Here is a 26147-nt window from a genome sequence, read left to right as displayed (position 1 = left end):
TTACTTTCATACTAAGTTTGAAGAATATAGCTTCAAGGATACATTTGGACCTAGCAATTTGAGAGACTGAGGTGACTAATTGCTTGAGGCCAGGAGCTTGAGACCAGCCTGGGCAACATAGTAAAACCCCGTCTCTGGGGTTTTGTCTAAAAACAGGAAAATTAGCCATGCATGCAGGCATGCTCCTGTAATCCCAGCTGCTTGAGAGGCTGAGGTGGGAGGATGGCTTGAGCCTAGGAGGCAGAAGTGGCAGTGAACTGAGATCCCACCATTGCACTTCAGCTTGGGAGACTGAATGAGACCTTGTCTCAAAGAAATTAAGTGAAAGAAAAAAAGAAAAAAGAAAGAAAGAAAGAAAGAAGGAAGAAAGAAAACAATGAAGGAAGGAAGGAGGGAAGGAAAGAATGAAGGAGGGAGGGAGAGAGACAAAGAGAGAAAGAAAGAAATACACTTGGAAATTTGTAGAGTAGAAGTGTATACTAAAGTATTGTTTCTGAAATATTAGACTTTTGGGTTAAAGCAAAATAAAGCGAAACCACTTGCTAAATATTTATAAATTTTTAGATTTATAAATTTTAATTAGATTTTTAATTCTGCTAGTTAGATTTTTAATTCTGTGAATATATGACTAAGCTCATTTTAAAAAGGGTAAATATCTAGAGACCAAAATCAAAGAGAAAGCTGAAAGTATGTAAGGTACTTGATATGGTTTGGATTTGTGTCCCCACCCAAATCTCACGTGGAATTGTAATTTCCAGTGTTGGAGGAGGGGTTTGGTAGAAGGTGATTGGATCATGGGGGTGGAATTCCCGCTGGCTATTCTCATGATGGTGAATGAGTACTCATGAGATCTAGTTGTTTAAAAGTGTGTGGCACCTCCCCTGTCACCCTCTTCCTCCTTCTCCAGCCGGGTAAGACATGCCTTCGTCCACTTCACCTTCTGCCATGATTGTAAGTTTCCTGAGTCCTCTCCAGCTATGCTTCTTGTACAGCCTGCAGAACTGTGAGTCAATTAAACCTCTTTTCTTTATAAATTACCCAGTCTCTGGAAATTCTTTTTTTTAATTGTACTGTAAGTTCTGGGGTGCATGTGCAGATCATGCAGGATTGTTGCATAAGTATATACATGGCAAGGTGGTTTACTGTTTTCATTTCCCCCATCACCTATATCTGGTATTTCTCCCCTCATTATCCCTCCCCATTATCCCTCCTATGCTCCCCATGGAATACTACACAGCCATAAAAAATGATGAGTTTGTGTCCTCCTAAGGACATGGACGAATCTGGAAACCATCATTCTCAGCAAACTGACACAAGAACAGAAAACCAAACACCATACATTCTCACTCATAGGTGAGTGTGGATCAATTGGAAATTCTTTATAGCAATGTGAGACTTTACCAAAAACTGGCTGCTGTGTGGGACTTTAGCAGGCTTGGTTACCATCTTGGTGGTTTGCAATTGGTCCACACATTCTTTAAAAATCTTTTCAAAATGTGAGGCTTCCCTTCCCCGTGAGGGGAAGTTAAACTTATTGCCCTGTTTAACTTCTTCTTATCAGTTACCATCATCTCAAAACATCTATATTAACTGTTTATTTCCAGTAAAATACACACGAGGCTTGTCTTATTTATCACTGGATCCCATTACAGAAAAATGCATTCTGAAGTGAATTAATGTAGACATGTGCTTACAAACACATTTTTATGCATATGCAATAAAATATTAAAGTTTTAGCTTACAGTTAAATATACATCATTAAATAAATTATATATTTTAATATGTTATAGGTATATAAACTGTCAATGAACTATATTACAGATAATGCTGCATGTTGATACTGCTTATGTTAATTTGAAAAACGAATGCAAAATACTAGTATAAAGGTTATAGTTCACTAGGAAAAGTAAAAATACATGTGAATAACACGAAAAATACCTTTGCTTGTGTTTATACATTGTTTTGCCTACCAAACCTCATGATTAAATTAACACAACTATCTAAATAATACCATGACATATTTTATCAGGCAGTAAAGCATCTGGGAAATAGTATTGCATAGATTTGACTCAATGCATTGTCTGTAGACTCTATAGAACAAGGCAATAATTATACCTCATAATTTCACTTTTCTTCCAAATTCATACTGTTATTATGCCAAGTCCTTTTATATTTTCTATATAATGAGTTTGCTGTGACAAGTCTCCTTTTGAAACTTAGGCTAAATGCATTTACTGGCTGCACCATGAAACTTATTTCACTCTCACAGCACTTTTTCTTATTAAAGTGCACATTTGTCTATGGATCCTGCTGGGTGCTATGATTTATGCATATGATTCTGACCGATGACTGGATAGTATTTATATCTGAAAGTAAATTAGCTGTTAGAATAATTATAATGTTAGCATAATTGCAACTTAGGTCTATTTAATAAAATTCCACTTTGAAAATAACTGTTGGAGCCTCACCTCAAAGTGGCTATCTCAGCAAGGAGTCTTTAGCAAATCATAGCACACATTACTTTGTTAATTTGGTGTCACTCTTAGAAGGCTTTCCAAACCTGCCAAATTTTTCATGTTACAAGATTTTACTACAGGACTTGTTGCTACCCTGCCGGATGCTACAGGCAACGCAAAGGCATCACTACAGCATCGAATGCGGGACCTCTAAGGCATTATTTTGAAAGCATGCCCTTCCCCTTCAATAAAGAAAGGCAAAGAGATACCGGTAGGGATGGCAGCTCAGGAGCTCTGGATTAGAACTTTCTAATGATGATGACATGATGACTAGAACATAAAGACTATTTGTATTGCAGATAGAGTCTCCAAAATCAAAAGAAGGAAAGTGCTTGGGCAATTCTCTATTTATCATAAGAAAATACAGAGTTGGTGAAAGACAACAGAGAAGTCATCATATGTTAACAAAGGAAATTGGAGGCAAACAAAAAATGCTACTTTTAAAATAAGTGCCACGTTTTAAGAAGAAAAGACTGCATTTAAAACAGTTGTTTTCATTCGAAAGATATACTAGAAATTGAATTCTTAGTAAAACTTTTTTCTTTCTTTATAATCTTCAAAATCTACTTATTCACCTAATTTAGTATCACTAATATTTTCCAGGATTATTGTTGGAAAGAAAACATTAGATAATATGGCTTCATGAGAGAGAATGGTTTTAAAAATTCTCATCAAAAGAATTACAAAGCCAGGTAGACAGTAAATAGCAACAACTTTAAACTGCTCTGAAGAATATATCCATAAAAACAAAATGGTCCTTTAAATGTAAAAGTTTATGGTGAAAGAGATAATAAATGTAATATACATTAAAATGAATAAATATGAATAACTTTCTGCTTTTGAATTTCCTTAACAACAGAAACAAATAGGCATTCTTAGAAGTATAATTAACTAATTAACCTTCAAATACATTTTCTGAGTATACATATGCCTGATATTTGGAGAACTTTTTGCTAATATGATAATGCTGTCATAAAATCCCTACTTTTAAAAAATGTATGTAAATTGATGTGGAACGAGTGCCACTTTGTTGCATAGGTGGTGGTCAAGTCAGGAGTTTAGGGTATTTCTCACCTGAATACCGTTCATAGTGTTCATTAAGTAATTTCTCCTCATCCACCTCCTCTAACTTCTGCCCTTCCAAGTCTCTGAGATCCATCATCACACTCTCTACATCCAGTTGAACGTGTTTCTTAACACTTTCTTGGAATGAGAACATGTGATATTTGTATTTCTGTAACTTTCATGGTTGCTTTTAATTTTCAGTTTCACTTCTTCTCTTGTTTTCTACTAAGAAGTATATGCTCTGCCACTAGATGGTGATATAAAGTTAAGACAACTTTATTGTCCCTGTAAAGACAAAAACTCTAAAAAAGTATATAGCCAACAAAGCTAGTTTTAAATAAAAAACTGCATTAATTTAATTTAACTTGCATTAATCTCTTCAAATCTTAACTGATAATTAAGATAAATTCCAATTGTATATTAATTATGTGTTTATTTGTGACTTAGAATGGATTACTTATAGAAATTGTATTTTGGAACATTACTTAGTCTATAAAATTACATGGATTTATAGTATAGTTGAATTATACATACCAGCATACTGATACTTAAGCATGCATAATACTACGAAAAATGGTTCTTCAGTATGAACCAGTTGTAATTACACAAAGAAATAGACCAAGTTTCAACCAGAACAGCAGAGCGGCCTCACAGGCAGATTCTGGTCAAAAACATCTCTTGACAGCCTCTACTCTTTTCTAAGAACAAATGCAGTCCAGGAGTGATGTTACAATACCCTTAGTTCTCTTTATGCCCACCCTAGGAGATTAGAATACCGTATCAGGAAATAGAAATCAGTGGTAGGAAAAGATGTAGCTATATAATCATTAAAAATGTTTAAATCAAAAATATTCAATTTGTGCCAATATTATTTAAGACAGCTGCTAGACCATAAACATATTTTTGAGAGAAGACAAAAAATTAGCATTCTTAACTTATAAATAGTTCCCACAAATAGACAAGAGAAAAATAAACAACTGAAGTAAAAACTGAATAAAGGGCATAAAGAGGCAATTTACTAAATTCACAGTTGTGAATTCAACACAAAAAATTATGTTGGTACTCATCAGTTACTAGAAAGATGGAAAACTAAAAATGCTCCTGTTTTTCCTGACAGATCAATAATATACAATGTTGACAAAAATACTGAGAACAAATATTGAAAAAGCTTTTTGGGAGAGCAATTTGATAGTATTTATTAAAATTTGCTCAGCAATCACACTCTGCATGAGTGATCCTACAGGAATCTTAACTTAGGTGCAAACACGGACACACGAAAGGATATTTATGCAGCATTTTGCTAATGGCACAACATAGACTACCAAGAATATTCATCAGTATAAGGATAAAGTGTAGGTAAGACACTTTGCTGAAATTAAATAGAAGGTGGATTAATGAAATATTATCAAGTGACAATCTCCAAGATGCATTAAATGAAGGATTATAGTGAGTTTTAGAAACATATCTATGATATAATCATATTTATGTAAACAAAAAATATGTATCTCAATCATATTTTTGAATTTACCAATTCTAAGCATAAATGCACAGTAAAAGAGCTGGAGGGATGTATGCTGTATCCAATAGAAGAAATAGAAGGAGGTGGGATAATGACACTGAAGAGGGACTTTTATTATTTACTCTTAAGAATTTTATATGATTGAAATGATTATATGGTTGTAGAATTTTTTCCTTCATTCATAAATATTTATTTTTTTGGTTATCAAAAAGCGAACTTTTAATTTTTATAGGACATGACAAACAGATTCACATTCAACAAATATGTAATTGTACAAGAACTGGGAGATGATAGTTGTATTTTCATGCATTTATAAATGAAGTCTATTTTTTGTAGAACATTAGTAAAATTTCTTAAAGATTACACAGTAACAGTTGACAAAAATCCTGGTCTGCCTGGTTGACTAAGATGTCATCTTGATGCTTTATAACTACTATAATCAGAACTATTTTATGGATTATGATATTCTGAAATAGAAACAAAGTTAAATTGTGTAAGTTATGGTCATTTTAGTACTAAGGTATATTTATATTTCTGAAGTTTTTAAAATGTTGACTAGGAATAAGTTTCTGTGATAAAATAAATTGTCCAAAGATCAATGGCAATGACGTCTGTATTACTAAATTTGTTGTCAGATTCTTGCAATTTTTGATGTCTGTATTGCAAGAATCTGATAACAATTTTAGTAATACAGACGTCATTGCCATTAGCTTTGAAGCCCTTTGTCTCTTCTGCCTTAGGAGGATTGCTTTGCAATTGTGCAGATCATTAAAATATAATGTCAGAACACTTACTGTTTTTGTTCTTGTCATTTATTTATTCAGATAATTCAATTTACTCAAAAATTCTGGGCACCCTGCTAGATGCTTGTCATGTAATCAGGACAATAAGGCAAAATGCCTGTTTATATGGATGATCTTTTTGCCTATGCTCCACTCATATGCTCACTCTTTCTTGCTAGAAGCAAGAACAACAGTAAAACAGATCAATATATTGACTTTGTTATAATAATAACAATAACATAATTTTATGTGAGAATTAGATGACTTTACATAAATGAAACATTTTAATTCCTCAGAAAAAGGAGTGTTGTTCACCTTGTGCTAATTATTTATTTTATTTACTTTGTATCTTATATTTCTAAATACAGTTCTCTTTGGCTTGTTTGTAACTTAAAATAATTTGATTTATATTAAAATTATTTTTCGGTGGCTTTATTTATTAAATCAAAATTTTACTGAGAAAATGCCAATACATGTCGACATAGATCATTCATTTTCACTGTGGTGTTACAGTTTTACAAACATATAATATTGATTATATTCATTCTACTATTAGCAGTTTTTATTGTTACTTGTTTTCATTGTCAGATTTTTTGACACATGATATGTTTAGGAAACACTCTCCTACCTGTTTCCTGGGGGCATGTTTACAATTAGTCATGAAATAATGAAATGGTTGGCTTCCGGGACTGGTTCCTCTTCAGCCTTGCTACATAATGGCAAATTGTTTCCAGGTTGTGTGTATGCTGTAGATTCAGAGCAGCCATATATAAAGAGTTGTGATTGCTGCAAATCCCTTCATGCACTTGATAATTCAAAAACGCTAGTCATTGTCAATCTGGTGAGCATGATGATTGTTTCATGTGGTTTTAATTTGCATTTCCCTAATTAATAATGAAATGGCACATCTTTTCATATGATTATTGGCCACTTTTGTTTCCTTTCCTCTCTAAAATCCAAGTGTTTGATGTGATTGGTGTGTGTGTGTGTGTGTGTGTGTGTGTGTGTGTGTGTGTGTGGTTAAAGACTCACTGGCATATTTGTCTATACAAAGGAGAGTAAATATTTGTCAGTTTTATGGGATGAAAATGTCTTTGGTAAATGTGTGACTTTTATTTCCATTTGATTTATGGTCTATATTAAGGAGCAGAATTTCTATTATTAATATTCTCAAACTTATCCTTCTTTTCTTCTGTGGTTTGTAGTTCTGTAGCTGGCATGTATTAGAAATGCTTTCCTGTCCAGAGGGATAGGGGTATTCTTCCAGATTATTTTTAAAATATTTTATTATGTTTTTGACATTTACAATTAGATTTTTAATAAAGCTAAAGATGCATTTGCTTGTGATTTAAGATAGAATTTCAGTTGTTTCTCCATAGAGTGTATAAAGTGAACCATTTTATTAAACATCTATGGTTTCCTGCCTTCCTAGGCAACATCATGTCTTTTAAATGGCATTTTCAAATGTTAGTGGTATTTTAGTGAGTCTGTTTTTCCCTTCCATTACTGAATCTTCCCTTTCTACCTCAAATATGCCCTGTCCTAATTACCAGAGCTTTATATAAATAATAATAAATAATGAATAAAGTAGTTTTATGTAGCTGTATTTGTTTTCTAGGGCTGCTATAAAAATGTACCACAGTCTGGGTGACTTAAACACCAGAAATTAATTTTTTCACACTTCTGAAGGCTAGAAATCCAAGATCAAGGTGTCCAGGGGTTTGGTTTCTTCTGAGATTTTTCTCATTGGCTTCTTGATGACCATCTTCTCTCTGTGTCTTCACCTGGTCTTTGTTCTGTACATTTCTATATCCTAATCTCTTGTTATAATGACAACAGTCATATTGTATTAGGCCCACCTCATGACTTCCTTGTACCTTAATTACTACTTTAAGGACACCGTCTCCAATACAGTCACATACTGAGTTTCTGGATTTAGGACTTCAACCAATGAGTATTAAGAGGACACAATTCATCTCCTGACAGCAGCCCCATGAAACCGAAACCTTGTGTTCTTTCCAATTCTTATGTATTTCATTTCCCTTTCTCAATTCCAACCCCATTCCATGGTCACCACTATTCTGACTTCCAAAACAATTTTATTTGCATGTTCTTTTACCTGTAATATTTTGTAGCTACTTTTGCTCATTACAATATATTTGAGAGTCAGTCATGTTATTATATGGGTCAATAATCTATTCTTTTTATTGCTGTATGGTATTCCATTCCTTAAGTATACTAATGACCATGAAGGCTGCTGGTCAATTCTTCTGATGAATATTTGGGTTATTTCTACCTTTAAGCTAGATGAAGTGGCTATGAACATTTTTATACTGGTTTCTGCTAAGAAATGAATTGTGTCCCCATAAAGTTTGTACGTTTAAGCCTTCAATGTGAGTATTTGAAGATAGGATCTATCCAGAGGTGATTCAGGTTAAATCAGGTCATAAGGGTAGGGTCCTGGCCTGATAGCATTGGTGCCTTAGAGCATTTTGTGTTGCTATAAAAGAATTCCTGAGACTAAGTAATTTATAAAGAATAGAAATATATTTATCACAGCCCTCAAGACTAGGATGTTAATATCAAGGCACTAGCATCTGGTGAGGGTTTTCTTGCTGCTTTCTCACCTGCTAGCAGGTGGAAGTGGCAAAAGGGGATGAACATAGGGTCCCCACATGGCAGAAGAACATAAAAGAGGGAACTCACCACCACGAGCCATTTTATAAAGGCATTTATCTATTCATGTGGACAGAGACTTTATCACCCAACACCTCCCATAGAATCTCACCACCTAACACTATTGCATCATGGATTAAGTTTCCAACACGTGAAATTGGGGGTCACGTTAATACCATAGCAGCTAGTGTCCTTATAAGAAGAGAAACAGGAGAGTGTGCTCACTCTTTCATTCTGTGTGTGTGTGTGTGTGTGTGTGTGTGTGTGTGTGTGTCTTCTTTCTCTGTCTCTGTCTCTGTCTCTGTCTGTCTCTCTCTCTCTGCCATGCACAGGTACAGTAAGAAAGCAGCCATCTGTAAGCTAGGAAAAGAACCCTCACCAAAGTTTGAATTAGCTGACACCTTGTTTTTGAACAACGTAATATCCAGAACTGTGCGTAATAAATTTCTATTGTTTAAGCAACTAATCTGTGTGATTTTATTAATACTATACCAGTCAGACAGACTAACCATACAGTCTTTGTGGACATACAGAATAATTATTTTTTTTGTATCGATCTACAAGTACATTTGTTGTATCATAGTCTTATATTTAGCTTTATTTAAAGGTTTCTTTTTAAGATGCTAAGCAAATGTCCAACATTACTGCATTTCACACACCCAGTAGCAATATGTGAGAGTTCAAGTTATTCAATGCAAAATTGGTGTCTTTAATTTAAAAACATATTTAGTCATTCTGATGAATAAATTGTGATATTGCACATTTTTATTGATGATTAGGTATTTGAATATTATTTAATATGCTTACTGGTCAAATGTACATCTTCTGTTATTGTGCAGTTGTTAAGGACTTTTGCCTAGTTGAGAAAGAGGAGAAGTTTTGTCTCCTTTTAGTTATTGTAACTGAGGAGTATGTTTTTGATATTCTGCATATGGGTCCACGTCAGATATATATTCCAAATATTTTTCTCCCAGCCTATAATTTGTCTTTTCACTATCTTGACATTATATTTTTGGGGGGTGAAATTCTCATAATATAAAATTAGCCATTTCAGATGCAAAAATCAGTGGCATCTACTACCTCCACCATATTGTGCAGCCATCAGCTCTAGTTAGTTTCAGAGCTTTGTCACCTCCGGCAGAGATCTGGGGCTCATTCTATAACCATTTCTGTACTTCCTGCCTCAGCCTGTGGCAAGCGCTCATCTGCTTTCTCTCTGATGACTTGCCTATTCCGGATCTTTCATATAAATGGAATCCTGCTATATGTTAACTGTTATGGCTGTTTTTGCTTACATATGTTTCTGAGAAACATTCCCGGTGTACCATTTATCACTACTTCATTCACTTTAATCACTGACATCCATTGTGTGCATATAACATAACTATCCATTTATCCATTGTTGGACATTTAGTTTGTTTCCATGTTTGGCTGTTGTGAATAGTGCTGCTGTGAACATTCGTGTACAAGTATATTTTTGAATACCCGTTTTCAGTTCTTAATGGGTATATGCCCAGGAGTGGAATTTCCAGGACATATGGCAATTCTATGTTTAACTTTTGGAAGATGTCAAAATATTTTCCACAGCAGCTATCCCATTTTACATTCCCATAAACAATGCATAATGATTTCAAATTCTCCACATCCTCAAGAAACATTGTCTTTGGATGAACATAAGTTTTCAATTTTAATGAAGTGCAATTTTTTAAGATCTGTACATTTTTTTGCCTTGTTATTAAAACTTTTGCCTATTCTTAGATCATAAAGATAATCTCTTACAATACAGATAGATTTATCATATTTAAGTGTAAGACACGTCACAAATTAATTTGGGTGTTTTGTTTAATATATAGGTCAGAATTAACATTTTTTTCATATATATTGAAACATATACAAACAAAATATTCAGTCATGGTAATACCTTGTTTTCTCCTTTTATTGGGATTTTCCAAAGAGATAAAACCAATGAGATATACACAGGTTGATAGATAATAGATAGATGGGGGGAGAGAGAGAAAGAGGAGAAGGGATTTATTTATTAGGGAAATTAGCTAATGTGATTATGGAGATTGGGAGGTTCCATTATAGGTCATCTGCCAGTTGGTAACCCAGGGAAGTCAGTCACACAGCTAAATCCAAGTCCAAAAGCTTCAGAACCAGGGAAGGCAGTAGTGGATTCACGATCAAGAGCAGCAGCCCTGAGAATATGGAGGTTCACTGGTGTGAGTCCCAGAGTCCAAAGTCTGGACAACCTAGAGTTCTGATGTCCAAGGGCAACAGAAGGAGAGTGTTTCAGGTTCAGGAGAGAGAACACATTTGTCACACATAATTTTAGTTTGTTGTGTCTTCAGTATATTATGTGCTTCATTTTTTTATTATCTTAATCACGATTGCATTTTTGATTCAATAATTACTTAGAAGTGTACTGTTTAATACTCTAACATTTATGAATTTTATAGTTTTATTTTTGGCATTGATTTATGTTTTAAATGTACTATGAGCAGAGATCATAGCCTGCATGACTGTAATCCTTTGAAATTTATGGAGAACTATTTTATGGAACAGCATATGGTTTATTTTGGTGAATGTGTATAAGGATTTGCAAAAAAGAAATTAATTCTGTGTTTCAGATACAAAAAAATCCATTGCAGTAATTTTTATTTCTCCTTCAAATATCTGTGCCTTTTCTCCCTAATTTCTAAGGGGTTTAAGAAAATAGTAAGCAATATTACTTTTTGTAATATCTTAGTAATTAACATACATTTACTTGACCCCAAATTATCCTCTATATTTTTTCATCTTTGTTTAGTGGGAAGTTCTTTTCTAACATAATAATATGTAACTTTTGATAGCATTTCTATAATCAAATTCCTTAAAAAATTAGATTAACTAAACATATCCATTTAGATTTAAGTTTTTATTTTACTTGCTCTATTAAATTTAACCTGTTTTTATGAAATATGTACATGCATATATATGTATATATACATATATATTTTTAAGGAAGAGGATCTATATGCTATCTTTTGTATACTCACAGTTTTTGAGTATGTTCTTTTACTGTTATACATCTGAAGGACAGTTATTGTGTATAGTATTCTTCATTTATGATTTCTTAAATTAAGCTCCCAACTACAAATATTGCTTAAATTGCATTTCATATTTTGTTCCAATAATAATTGTCTCTATCTGTTTATGTCATGGTTACAAAATAGATTGCATATTAATAGATGAAAAATATCTGTATATTACAAAGTCGTTGGATTGCAAAACTAAGTTTTAAAAAGCAATGATTGAAAGGTTAAGTACCTAAACATAATTATCTATAAATCTAATGCATCTTTTATATTTTAAAGTTCACTGGAGTAAACATAAATATATACAAGTAAATTTATATGTATTAAACCACTTATATTTATAGAAATGTATAAAACTTTATATAGAAGTTCGTCTGTGTATAGTTTCTGAATATTGGCTGGATTCTACACTTTTTTTAACTTAGGCATTTCCATAGGCCTTAAATATAATGATTCATTACAAGCCTCTCTTTTAACCACATTCTTTGGTATCTGTTTAAATGTATATTTTTTCATTATCCTCTTTCCTTTACCATATGCATGAAATACAATTGAAAAGCAAAGTCAAACAGTAAATAAGATTAAGGGAAATGAGTAACTCACATGATTTTGAGATAAACTTTGAGTAGCTATATGGACTGGCCTGTTTTTAATTATTTATTTCCCAGATACAGTGATACTGATATAGTGACACTACTCCTCTAGCCACGCGGGCCCCAGATGTTCTTATCTAATTAACACCAGGAAGTCACTGCCACTTAGATCTCATTTCGGTGGGAACTTGCACAATACAAAGACAGCAGCAGCGGACCACTCAAAGCAGGCTCCTACCCTCTCTTGTAGTCTATTCTCATGATCCTTCTGAAATTATAGATCGGTTATTAGCTTTAACATAGGCATTCTGAATTCACACATTCCAAACAAATTACTGTTATTTTGTAGAAAAAAATCAAAATTCAGGTTCGTTGTTCTTTTACAAAGCAATTGATGATAGAGGATAAGGTGAAGAAAACCCAGCAGAAAGCTGGGAGATGTGAATTCTTTTTAGTAAGAGTAGAATCCCTTATTTAAGAACAAAACATACTTTGAAATTTTTTAGAAAGAATTTAATAAAGAGGAATCAATTATGACTTATTTAATCGTATAGGTATTTGCCTTGTACTGGAAAACAGTAAGTTCAATTGACCTCAGTGAGTGCTGGAGCAAAACTTCATACCTATATCTATGCTCCACTATAGTCAGGACATTTAAATTACAGGCTAGAGTCATTCAAAATAAAGCCAAATAAATTCTTACCCGAAAAAGAGCAACAAAAGTCAGCTTAGAAGTACAAAAATTAGCATTTCATATATAGATTTGGAAAAACTTACTGTATCTTTGACAAATACTGAAGTAAACTCCCAATTAAGCTAATTGCTAATAACATCCCATAGCATTATATTATGAACAAATTAATTAATTAATTAATAATATAGAGTAATTAATTAATAAACAAATAATATAGAATAAATAAAAAGAAAATGCTTAATGTATCAAGAATGACTAAATATTTCAAATATCTAAAATGCTTTTATTTTTTGCTAAATAAATCATGTAACATTTAAATATGTCGGTAAGAAAAACGGAAGAATCTTTTGGGAAATGGTGGCAGTATTTTTTATCCATTTAGAATCACAAAATTAACTATCAAGATTGAACTGATCTGTGAATGGTGTGACTACTTGAAATATTAAATCTAAATTATTTGACTTAATTTAAGTTATCAATCATAGTTTAGCATAGGGCAGACACAGCCTTGGTCTAAAATATTATTAGGAAAGATGTATTTCTAATTTAGCGTTATTAAGAGTTATGTGTCATTTGATACTGAACAAAATTGCTATAATCCATTTTCAACTATTACTTAAATGTAATTTTATTATTCTCTGTCATGAGTCTGAGAAGATATCAATATCTTTCTCATGTTAATTCATCATAACATTATAACTCTTAATTGTGTTATAATGGGTTTGAGATTCATGACAGGATTTTCTGCTGAGTTCAATATAAAAGAAAAAAAAGTATGAGTTTAAAATGATCTTTGTAGTTTTTGTCCCAAAATTACAATACACATTTTGTTGTTCCCAAAGTCTCATACAAGAAATATGTAAGAATAAGTACCCTGTGTACAAAAAGATACATATTAAGTGATTCCATAGAGGACTACTATGCACAATTAGAATATTTGAAAGTTTTATGATTTTAATATATGATCAAACTTATAAAGGTTAGAATTTAATGGTCTTTCCTTTTGAAGGTATTTTTATTTCGTAGATAACTGTATCCATCTTCTAACTACTCTTTAATTCATGTTTCTCCTTGGCAATTAATTTTTCAGCTTCCTCCTAAAGTCTTTACAATCTACTGCCTACCCTCCTTAACAATTGTGATTCACCTCTCTGCCAATAGTGAGAAATTCTTAAAATTACTTACACGTTTTTCTTAGGTTTTTCCAAAAATCTTCTACTGTTTTTCTCTCATTGTCATCATCCTTTGTGGACAAATGCTTGATGCTCAATAGGTAAGGACAACTTATAGCTGGCATTAAAACTATCCTCTCCTTCTTTCTATTTCCCTCTCTCTCTTTCTTTTGTTGTTTTCATTTATGATTGTATGTTTATTAGCCTAGCTGATAGTGTTTAACTCCAGTAGTAAGTAAATGTTATGTGATGGACCTTCATTCTAAGAGATGTGATTAGAATTTTTTAACTGTATCTGAAGAATTTTCTTAGGCCAATTAATTCACAAAAGGGATGGCACATTGGCTTTCATGGTACCACTAAGGAATGAAGATGGTGTGAGACCATAGATACATATGAATGTGTGTGTATGTGTGTGTGCGTATGTGTAAGGGGTGGGGAGAGAGACAGCATAACAGTACCACAATATTGTGAAGGAGCAAACAGCAGTCTACAAATTTTAAAGATAACCTAGAGGAGAAACAGCAGGTGAGATCAGGCTGACAGAGATAGCTCTCACTGGAAGCCCCTTTCTAGAAGAGGTCAGAGTCATCAAATAGAAAGTGCAGGAGTTTGAAGGAACCATCAGGATCATTACATTACAAGTTATTTGAGGTCCACTCAGGACCACTCAGACTTCTTCCCCTTTGGTTCTCTACCTTCTTACCATAAATATAATTCCGTGTGCCAGGAGAAGGCTCCTGATGCTCATCAACAGGTCCAGTGACAGCTAAAAAGAATTTATGGAGTTAATAACTCCTAGTCATTTTATGCATGAGGGAGGAGAAAAGCAAGGCTACTACATCTGGGAGTTTGTTATGGTGTTCTTAACCAGCTGAGTGAAGCCCTCTGTTTGGTAACTGCTGTTTTATTACATTAGATTTCAATATAGAATTTGTAAAATAAATTATAACTGGTCAATACATTAAAATACCTTAAAAAATCTTCAGTATGTTATGTGTAGCTTGATTTCTCTGATGTGTATGCATGTTACTCAAATTAACAAAAGCAAAAGAAGAGATTACATTTGCGCTCTTAATACGTTTGGAGTAAAAGGAATTGGCATCTCAATTACTTACTTTTCTTAGAATTTGCGTTCAATTTTGCATGATTCGCCATGTGTCACTGCTCCTCCCCAACTGTGCTCACAAGTGGCCTCATGGTTATTTGATTTTCATTAGTAGCAATACAGCTATAATGATGGCACCTTCTTATTAGCACAAAAAACACTTTATTCTTACAGTTTAGCAATTTAATCAATATATATCCTCTGGTTCACTTATCTCTTTAACAAACAAAATATTCTACAGATTTCCTGTTGAAAATGCAAGGAATTTAAGAAGTAACTACTAGTAGTAGATTACCTGACAAGCCATGTTTCATAATACACTCGTTTTTTGTGATGGATAATTTTATTTGTTAACTTGACTAGGCTATAAGGCCCAGATGTTTGGTCCCAAACCAGTCTAGATGTGGCTGTGAAGGTATGTTTAGATGCGATTAACACTGAGAGCAGTAAACTTTGATTAAAGCAAAGTACCCTCCATAATGTGGGTGTTTTACATCCAATCAATTGAAGATCTTAAGAAGAAAAGATTGAGATACTCCAGTGAGAGGAAATTCCACCAGAAGATGGTCCTTGGCCATAACTACAGCGCTGACTCTTCTCTGAGTTTCCAGCCTGGCAGCTCACCATGCAGATTTCAGACTTAAACCTCACAATAGCATGAACCAATTATCTAATAGGATGTGTGTGTATTAAAACGAATACACATATATCTTATTAGTTCTGTTTCTCTGAGTAACTCCACACACCTATATAATACATGCTTTCTTAGCAGATTATTTATGATTTGTATTTCATATTAATTTCTAAATGTAGTTAAATATATTGGCAAAGGCATTAATGATTGTTTCTTTTGCTGTGCATTAGCTCTTAAGTTTAATTAGATCCCATTTGTCTATTTTGGCTTTTGTTGCCATTTCTTTTGGTTTATTAGAGCGAACTGGCAGCCAACAGAATGGGGAAATAATTTTTGCAAGCTACTCATCTGACAAAGGGTTAATATCCAGAATCTACAAAGAACTAAAATAAATTTACAAGAAAAAAGCAAACAACCCCATCAAAAAGTGGGCAAAGGATATAAACAGGCACTTTCCAAAAGAAGACATTTATGTGGTCAACAAATATATGAAAAAAAGCTCATCATCACCGGACATTAGAGAAATGCAAATAAAACCACATTGAGATACCATCTCATACCAGTTAGAATGGCAATCATTAAGTCATCTGGAGACAACAGATGGTGGAGAGGATGTGGAGAAATAGGAATGCTTTTACACTGTTGGTGGGAGTGTAAATTAGTGCAACCATTGTAGAAGACAGTATGGCGATTCTGCAAGGACCTAGAAATAGAAACACCATTTGACTCAGTAATCCCATTACTGAGTATCTACCCAAAGGATTATAAATTGTTATATTATAAAGACATATGCACACATATGTTCATTGTGGCGCTGTTTACAATAGCAAAGACTTAGAACAAACCCAAATGTCCATCAAAGACTGAATAAAGAAAATGTGGTACAGATACACCATGGAATACTATGCAGCCATAAAAAAGGATGAGTTCATGTCTTTTGCAGGGACATGTATGAATCTGGAAACCATCGTTCTCAGCAAACTGACACAAGAACAGAAAACCAAACATTGCATGTTCTCACTCATAAGTGGATGTTCAAAAATGAGAACACATGGACACATGAAGGGGAACATCACACACTGGGGTCTGTTGGGGGGGCCTAGGGGAGTGATAGCAGGAGGTGGGGACGTTGGGGAGGTATAACAATAAGAAATACCTAAAGTAGGTGATGTGGGGATGGAGGCAGCAAACCACCATGGCATGTGTATACCTATATAACAATCCTGCAAGATCTGCAGAAGTACCCCAGAACTTAAAGTATGATAATAACAAAAAAGACATTAAAATTAGAAAAAAAATTTCTCCCACCTCAGCCCCCCAAGTAATTGGGACTACAGACATGAGCCACCATGTCCAGCCCTTCCTTTCTTAATATTACATCGGTTTATACATTTTTATGTGTTCAGTTTTCCCTTTCTTTTAAGGCGAAAGGAAATACATACATACCTTTGAATACATAATACAAACATAACCTTTGAATACCATTAGCAATAAAAGGGAATAAATTTAGTAAACTATTGATACACAACAACTTGGATAGACCTCTACTGATTGGAAAATGTCAATTTCAAAAGGTCATATTCTGTATGATTCCATGTACATAACATTCTCAAAATAACCTAACTGAAAACATGGGAAACAAATTTGCTGTTGCTGGTGTCAGCATTGTGCAAAGGAGGAGGAGTGGGTGTGATGTGAAGCACTGGCAGCAGGAAGATCTTGAGGGTGATGAACTAGCTCTAAATCTTGACTGTGTGGTAGCAACACAAATTTACACATGTGATAAGTGGTATACAGCTATTCTCACATATTGGAACAATGTAAAGTTTCTGGTTTTGATACTGTAATTATGTCAGATGTAATGATTTGGGGCAAACTTTGTCAAAGGTATGCAGGACCTCTCTTTACTCTGTTTGAAACTTTCTGTAAATCTATACTCATTTCCAAATAAAAAGTTGATTTCATAATTTTGGATGGAAAGTGTACACTCTATGGTTTATTGTTATTCAGATAAGAGAACAGGGACAATGAAAAATAATAAATGACTTACGATGACTCAGGGAAAAACCATGTATTATTATTTCACAAATTCACACTATTATTTTTAAGCAATTATAATACATCAACATAGTTTATTCAATCTGATGTTGTTTTAAATATGTGCATCTCTTTCCCATTAAGTTTCATTTATGCATACTCTTGTAATTCAAAATCCTTTCAAGTTTGTGTTTGTGCAAATCTCTACAGCTTTAAATAATTAAATCCATCTAAATTAAATCCTCAAACTAAATGTTTCTGTTACCTTAATGGTATTCAATTAAGGAAAACGAAATGGTATTTATTACCTAAATTTTATATCTCAAAACATAAAAAGCTTTAGAAAATTTGAAAAACATTTATAATCGGCACTCCCCAAATGTTTATAGATATTTTTGACAAAATGCTGAAAACATACTGAAATGAAAATATGAAAAATAACTTTGATAATAACTATAGGAATGCATGTTATCCTCTTTTTGTTTTGATATGTTTATTTTTAAAATCTGTAGCAATATCACAAAGAAAAATAAATGCATGTTGAATAAATTACATCTAAAGCAATGTATATTTAAAGGAAATATTAGAAGGCAAGATTAAACATTATGATTTCATAGAAAATTTACTGTTGCCCTTTGTAAAATAACTGTAGAATTTAGAACTCTGCTTTGCAAATATTTGGTGACTACAGTGTTTCAGTTCGCTTGAATTTGAGCACCATATTGATTGGTCACAGTTCAGTTAAAAAAAAATGATACTCAAAGGATACACCTATTTTTTAAATTAAAATTTTAAACAACAAATTAAATTAAAAACCAATATTTTTCAAAAGAGACTATATATTTAAAGAACCACCACAGGATAGTGAAATACTAAGAAACTAGGAAAACCAGAAAGTTGTTATTCCTATTTTATGCCATCTGGGAGCTCACTCCTTGTATGCTGGGAATTTCATATGGGATGACATCATTAGGTACAAGCAATCCTCATAAAGATTAACTGATGATTTTTCAACAGACATCATGGAGGTCACAAGTTAATGGGATGACTTCTATAAAGTGCCAAAAGAAAAAAAAATTTATATTCAGCAAAACAATTCTGTTAAAAAAATGAAGAAGAAAGTAAGATATTCTCAGATAAACAAAACTTCAGATGTTAGTAGATCTGCACTACAAGAAATATTAGAGTTTCTAAGGTTAAAATGAAAGTACACTTGAGAGTAATTCTAATCCACATGAAGAAATAGAAATCTAACCAGTAAATGTGACTATATTACTAAATGTAAGACAGTATAAATGTATTTTTCATAACTCTTTTATTTTTGTCTGTATCATTTAAAATACAATTTTATAATGTAATTATTATGAATCTCTACTGATGGACAAATGATCTATTAAAATGTACTGTGTGACAATAAATAAATATTCCAGGAATATCTTGGCAATTAAAAAAAGTGAAATAAAAGGAGTGGGGAATAGAACAACATAGAAACAAAATTTGTGTACATGATTGAAATAAAAGTGGTGTTAATCTTAATAAGATTATTATAAATTAAGATGTTAATTATACCTAGGGTAACTAATAGAAATAAAAGTTAAAATACATTGTAAAAGAATGAATAAGGGAATTACAATGATACAATAAAATATTTACTTAGCACAAAAGAATACTATAATGGAGAATTGAGGGAAAAAAATAAGACATGTAGAAAATATAACAAAATGGTAGACATATGTCCCACCTTATGAATCATTACATTAAGTGTAAATGAATCAAACTCTCTGATTAAAAGGCAGAATTTGGTAAAAATAGATTTAGTAAATATCCCAACTATACATTGTGTATAGAATTACTACTTATGATACAAATACATGAATGAGTTGAATATTAGGGCATGAAAAAGTTCATCCCATAAGACAAAGTGACAATAAGCTAGATGGTGTGTCTATATTAATAGCAGAAAAAATATATTCTTTAAGTTAAAGCATCAAGAAGAGCATTTTATAATGATGAAAGTGACAGTTCATCACGAAAACATAATGTTAAATATATACACTCCTCACAACAAACTAAAACATATGTGAAGAGAAACTTGATAGAAATGAAAAAGAAAATAAACAGTTTAGGAAAAATAGTTGGGTATATCAATACCCCCACTTAAAACAATGGATAGACCAACTAGACAAAATATTAGTGAAATCTGAAGAACTGAACAAAACTGTGATGGTTAATACTGGGTATCAACTTGATTGGGTTGAAGGGTACAATGTACTGAACCTGGGTGCATCTGTGAGGGTGCTGTCAAAGGATTTGAGCCAGTGGGCTGGGAAAGGCAGACCCACCTTTAATCAGGATGGGCACAATCTACCCAGCCACCAGAGAGCGGCACCAATATAAGCTGGCAGAAAAATGGAAAAGAGAGACTGACCAAGCCTCTCAGCCTACATCTTTTTCCCATGCTGGATACTTCCTGCCCTCAACATCAAACTCAAAGTTCTTCAGTTCTGAAACTCAGACTGGCTGTCCTTGCTCTGCAGCCTGTAGATGTCCTATTGTGGGACCTTGTGATCACGTGAGTTAATACTTGATAAACTCCCCTTTATACATGCATCTATTTCATTAGTTCTGTCCCTCTAGAGAACCCTGACTAGTACAAACACTACAGACCAAATGTACCTAACAGAATCTAGGAAAAACACTTCAATCATAACAGAAGAATATACTTTCTTCTAAAGTTCACATAGAACATTATCCAAAATAGATTTTATGTTTGCCCATGAAACAAATTTAAATAAATTTAATATAATTGGAATCACATGAAGTGTTCTTTTTAGTCACAATGAAATGAAGTTATAAGTCAATAACAAAATACAATTTTGAAAAAATCAAAAACATGTAGAAATTTCAAATCTTCCTAAATAACTGATGGATAAAACAAGTCATAATAAAAGTTAGAGAATGCTATGTCATAAAAACAAAGCATGACCTACCAAAACTAATGGGATACAGCAGAAAGAGTTGTCAGAAGAAAATTTATAGCTGCAAGGAGCTACATTAACAAGGAAGAAAGATTTCAAAACAATAACCTAAACATACATTTTTAGAAACTAGAAAAAGAAGAGAAAACCAAATTCAAAGCAAGAAGAAGGGAGGAAATAATAAAGATTAGAGAGGAATTAAGTAACATAGAGACTTGAAAACAATAGACAAAATCGACAAAACCAAAAGTTGCTTATTTGAAAACACAAACACAATTTACAAGCCTTTAGCTACACTGACCAAGAAAAAGAGAGAGAAGGGAAGAAGACTCAAATTACTGAAATCCAGAAACAAACACAGGACCTAACTATTGACTTAGAAGAATAAAAACCTTATGAGAAAATTTTATAGACAGTTGTGTGACAAAAATTTAAATAACCAGGGTGAAATGGATAAGTTTTTAGAGAGACATAAAATTGACTTAAGAAGAAAGAGAATTTCAGTTGTGCAGGACGGGGCTCTCAACACTATCTAAGGTCATGGAGGAAGGAAGCTGTCATCAAACAAGACTGAGCCAGGAACATCCTGCATGAAAGAGAATAAACACCCCAAACGTCCTCTGCTTCCTTACTCTAAGTTTTACCAGAGTTTCCCATTAGTCAGTATCAACCAGAAACCAGGCATGATAGAGGTCTGTCTCCTGGGGCACAGAGCAGAGCAGCAAGGGCAGACAATGCATGAGGAAGATGGGACATAACATATATTTCACTCTTTCATATGTCAAGTTTTTTTTTGTTGTTGTTCTTCACCTATACTGCAGTAATCTCAATGCAGGCAATGTCCAAAGTCCATTAGACATTACATCACCATGTGTTGGTTCAGTTATATTCCTTCCATGAACTTAGATTGTAACTTTATTCACCTCTAGTCTTCTTTATGTAATCTAGGAGGCAAGAGTGAACAATTATTTCACCCTAAATGCAGTTTTTACAAACTTCACAATTTAGCTCATCAGTGAAGTCTAAGTTGACTGTTTAACTGTTTCTTCCACCATCCAATTTCTTTTTTATTCTTTTTTTAATGAAACAAAACCAACTGTCCCACAGACAGTTTTGTTTTCTTTTGTTTTATTTGTTTGTTTTTGGATGAACATAGAAATTAATCCTTCTAATCTTAGGGCTGGAATCTTTCATTTGTTTTCTTTGAGCTCCTTCCTCCAAAAATGACTCTTAGACCTTTCAAAAGCATCACAGAACTGAAACTCACCAGATCACTGCATCCAGGCAGGGAGATGCCAGACCCTTCATTCCTCATGATTTCTTCCTTACCCTTTCCTAAATCTTGTTTTTCTAACCAGCCACCTGCTTCTTATTGACCAACTTCTGTTACTTACTCCTTCCTAATACCTGTTTTCCCACCATAGTTACATTTCTTCCTTTCTGTATAAACTCCTAATTTTGGTAGGTCAAGGAGATGGATTTGAGACTGATCTCTCATCTCTTTGGCTGAAGCACCCAATGAAAGCCTCTTCCCTGTCAATACTCATTGTCTCACGATTGGCTTTCTGTTCAGTGAGCAGCAGGACCTAGACTGAAACCCTGGCTTTTTGGTAAACAATTAGTTTGTTTTACAGTAGGGTAGCTATCCAAACTTTCCTTGGTGATTCTCTTTTACTTTTGTTTGCCAGCTTCTTATTAACCATAATTATTGGACATGAGAGTATTAAGAGGAGATCCAGTAAATGTCCTTCGTTCTAGAGAGTCCTTCTTTATTCTGTAGCATACCAGTAGTCAAATATCCCCTTTGTTTTTTTCATTTTTGTTTAGTTTTGTTTTGTTTTTTGAGACAGTCTTGCTCTGACACCCAGGCTGGAGTGCAGTGACAGGATCTCAGCTTACTGCAACCTTCATCTTCCTGGTTCAAGTAATCCTCCCACATTAGCCTCCCAATTAGCTGGGATTGCAGGCATGCACCACCACGCCCAGATATATATATATATATATGTGGTATTATTTATATATTTTATTATATCAATATATTATATATATTATATTATATATATATTATATATATTATATATATTATATATATTGATATATAAATAAAAAATATATATAAATAAAATATATTATATTTTATATATAAATAAAATATATATTGATATATAAATAAAATGTATTTTATATATATATTTTTTGTGTATTTTCAGTAGAGGTGGGGCTTTACTGTGTTGGCCAGGCTGGTCTCCAACACCTGATCTCAAGTGATCTGCCTGCTTCAGCTTCCCAAATTGCTGGGATTATAGGCATGAGCCACCACAGCTAAACCAAATATCCCCTTTGTAAAATAATCAATAACTCTGGCCAGGACAGTAACCCATTTCTCTGTATATTGGTTCATCTACATAAGAGGAAAAAATATTCATGGGTCATTTAGGCTTCCAATTTAATGAAATCTTATGGAAACTGAGATAGCCTCATGATTCTGTATCTCTGGGTACATGGATCTCCCAACCCACTGAACACAAAGGTATAATGGGAAGAAGTAAAATTCCTTAAGAGGTTATCAGGTCTGCAAGGAAAAAAGACCTCACCCATCTTTACTCTTTTGTTCCAGATGAATGAATTCTGGCCTTGTGAGAAAAGGCACTGTGTGTTTTTAACCAAGCTAAGCCATAAACTATACCCTAAACACAGCACTCCAACATGCTGTGCTTCAGCTGGCACAGTCAGTTTTTGGTAAGCCAAGCCACATTTCTACCAAGGTTTTGGATCATGAATCATATGGCAAAAACAGTAAATTCTTTTTGTGTGGACCCACTGTATTACTTTCTACTACATAAAATGTGCTTCCATCATAGACAACATTGTGTGCCTGTATAAAGGATGCTCGTGGATAACATAGTCACATATGGAACATTTATAAATAAACAAATGAGAATTTTTTCTTTTGTTTTGAGGAAGAGTTGGGGAGAAAGGAGAAAGGCAGGAATTTTCTAATTTTATTACAAAACCATGAAGTAATAGTATTAAATTTTCACTCAAACAAAGAAAATGGTAATGGGAAATGGAAATTCATTATTCTGAATATTTTAAGTAGTTGATTTCTTTAAGGTTTTGTCAAAAAGCTTTAAATCTGTCTTCCTTGTCAATGTGCAGATAACTTTTCATCATAGTGACCTGTGATGTGATAACTATCTTTGATTGGGGATATTACTTGCTAGTAACTTTCAAAAAAAAGTTCATTTTTATATCTTTATTGTCTCCATTAAAACATATATTGAAAGCATAGAGCCTGCAACATCTGAATATTGATTCTAAAACCTGTTGCATGGGCAAGTCTCATTAGGCATCTGAAATCACAATGACCAGCTCTAGAGATGGCTATGAAATAATATTTAGGGAATTTCATAGCAAATAAAGTCTTAAGAAGCAGCTAATCAAAATTGAGAGAAATGTATTTTTAGAATTTTTTCTTTTAATTTCAGCACCTCAAGTTAGCTTTATATAGATTCTGGGATTAATTAAAATATGCCTCCAGAGGGGCTCTTGGACAATTTTAATTAATAAGCCAATACCATTTCTTTAATATTTGCCATGTGGCATTCATTTCTTTATTTGGTAAAAAGATGATTTTATCATTATTTGTGAGAAATTACTATGTGTCCTCTATTCGTTTCTCCAAGAAAAAAATTCATGAAAATATTATCAGTAGTTCTGCAAAGACATTTATGGCATGCTTTATGCCTAGAAAATATTTTGCATGCTAATCCTTATCTTCATTATATCTTGTGTAAAAAAAAAAAAGAGATTCTATTCCCTTCAGGCCTCAAAACAGACAGGAATTATTGGAATTGGAAAACACACTACCAATACAAATGTTTTAAAAAGAAGACTGGTTATCTTGCCTCTAAGGAGAATGCTGACTCTTGGATACATAGAATTTAACTGTAGATGAGGCTGTGCTTTTTAAAATTTATTAGATTGTTGCAAACATTATTGCTGTTTTTGTCATTACTTTTAATAGCAAAACCAGTTAATTTTGAACCAACGTAATACTTCTTAAGATAAGGATGGTGGAAGATTTGGGGGAGTTTCTGTTTGTTTTCAATATTGAAATATTTAAAAGAACCTCAGAGGGCTGAATAAATAATGTCCTTATTGGTTTGTTACTCCTTAGTATTACTTGAATAGAAAAAAAATGGGAAGTTCAGGTGCAGTGGCTCATGCCTGTAATCCCAGCACTTGGGAGATCGAGGCAGGCGAATTGCCTGAGCTCAGGAGTTCAAGATGAGTCTGGGCAACATGGTGAAACCCAGTCTCTACATAGAAAAATAAAGGAAATGGGATTTTATGAAAAGCTTTTTTGACAGTTGTCTCTATTAAAAAAATAAAGGAAATGGGATTTTATGAAAATCGCTTTTGACAGTTGTCTGTCTCATGGTGTTCAGAACTCACTGTCTCATAAACAGCCTCAATTAATTAGAAAGCAGAATTTTCTTCTAATCTCATACCAAAAGTTCCCCTAAAAAAAACAATCCTCAAAAGCCGTATTTCACAGTAAAATTGTATTTCTATTCAACAGACTGGAACCAGGTTAAATTTGTGAATATATTCTCACTATCAAGCAAACTAATACAAGAGGATGGTAATTGTAGAGTTACATTGAAGTGGGCTGCAGGCTTGAAGATAAGTATATTTGGAGAAAATACTAATAAAAATGTTCGCTTCAAGTAAGAAAACTTCCCTGTGAGATATTTTTGGTAAATACAGGCAAGAAAAAAAATGCCACAAATGAATCTCTGGCAATATTGAATTCAGTCAAAATATTTGTTTTTTTTTTTTTTTTTTTTTTGTACAAAGGCATGAAACAGGACAGGACATCTCTGTGGGAAAACCTAAATCTTTCATATTGCTAGATTACTGTCAACATAATAGCTGTTTTCCGTCATGCTAGTATACTCCCACTATGGCACTCTAGCATGCCTAGGGCTTTTCAGCTTCTATTGAAATTGCATTCCTCCAAGTCTTTATTCAGGTTTTGTAGATCTGAGGACTTTTTAAACAGACTGCAGATTATTTTGGAATTTTACAAGATTTAATGATTCTAGGAGGCAAAATATTCTAGGAGGTGGTGATTTTTACTTTATGTTGTTTCATAATTCAGTAAACTCATAATTTTAAGAAACCTTTGTATGGTCCATTCTCACACTGCTATAAAGAACTACCTGAGGCTGAGTAGTTTATAAAGAAAAGAGTTTTAATTGACTCCGAGTTCCACAGGCTGTACAGGAAA

This window comes from Callithrix jacchus, chromosome 13, assembly GCF_049354715.1.
Source record: "Callithrix jacchus isolate 240 chromosome 13, calJac240_pri, whole genome shotgun sequence".
Lineage (NCBI taxonomy): Eukaryota > Metazoa > Chordata > Mammalia > Primates > Cebidae > Callithrix > Callithrix jacchus.
The sequence above is the reverse complement of the archived record's forward strand: the minus strand, read 5'-3'. Positions refer to the sequence as shown.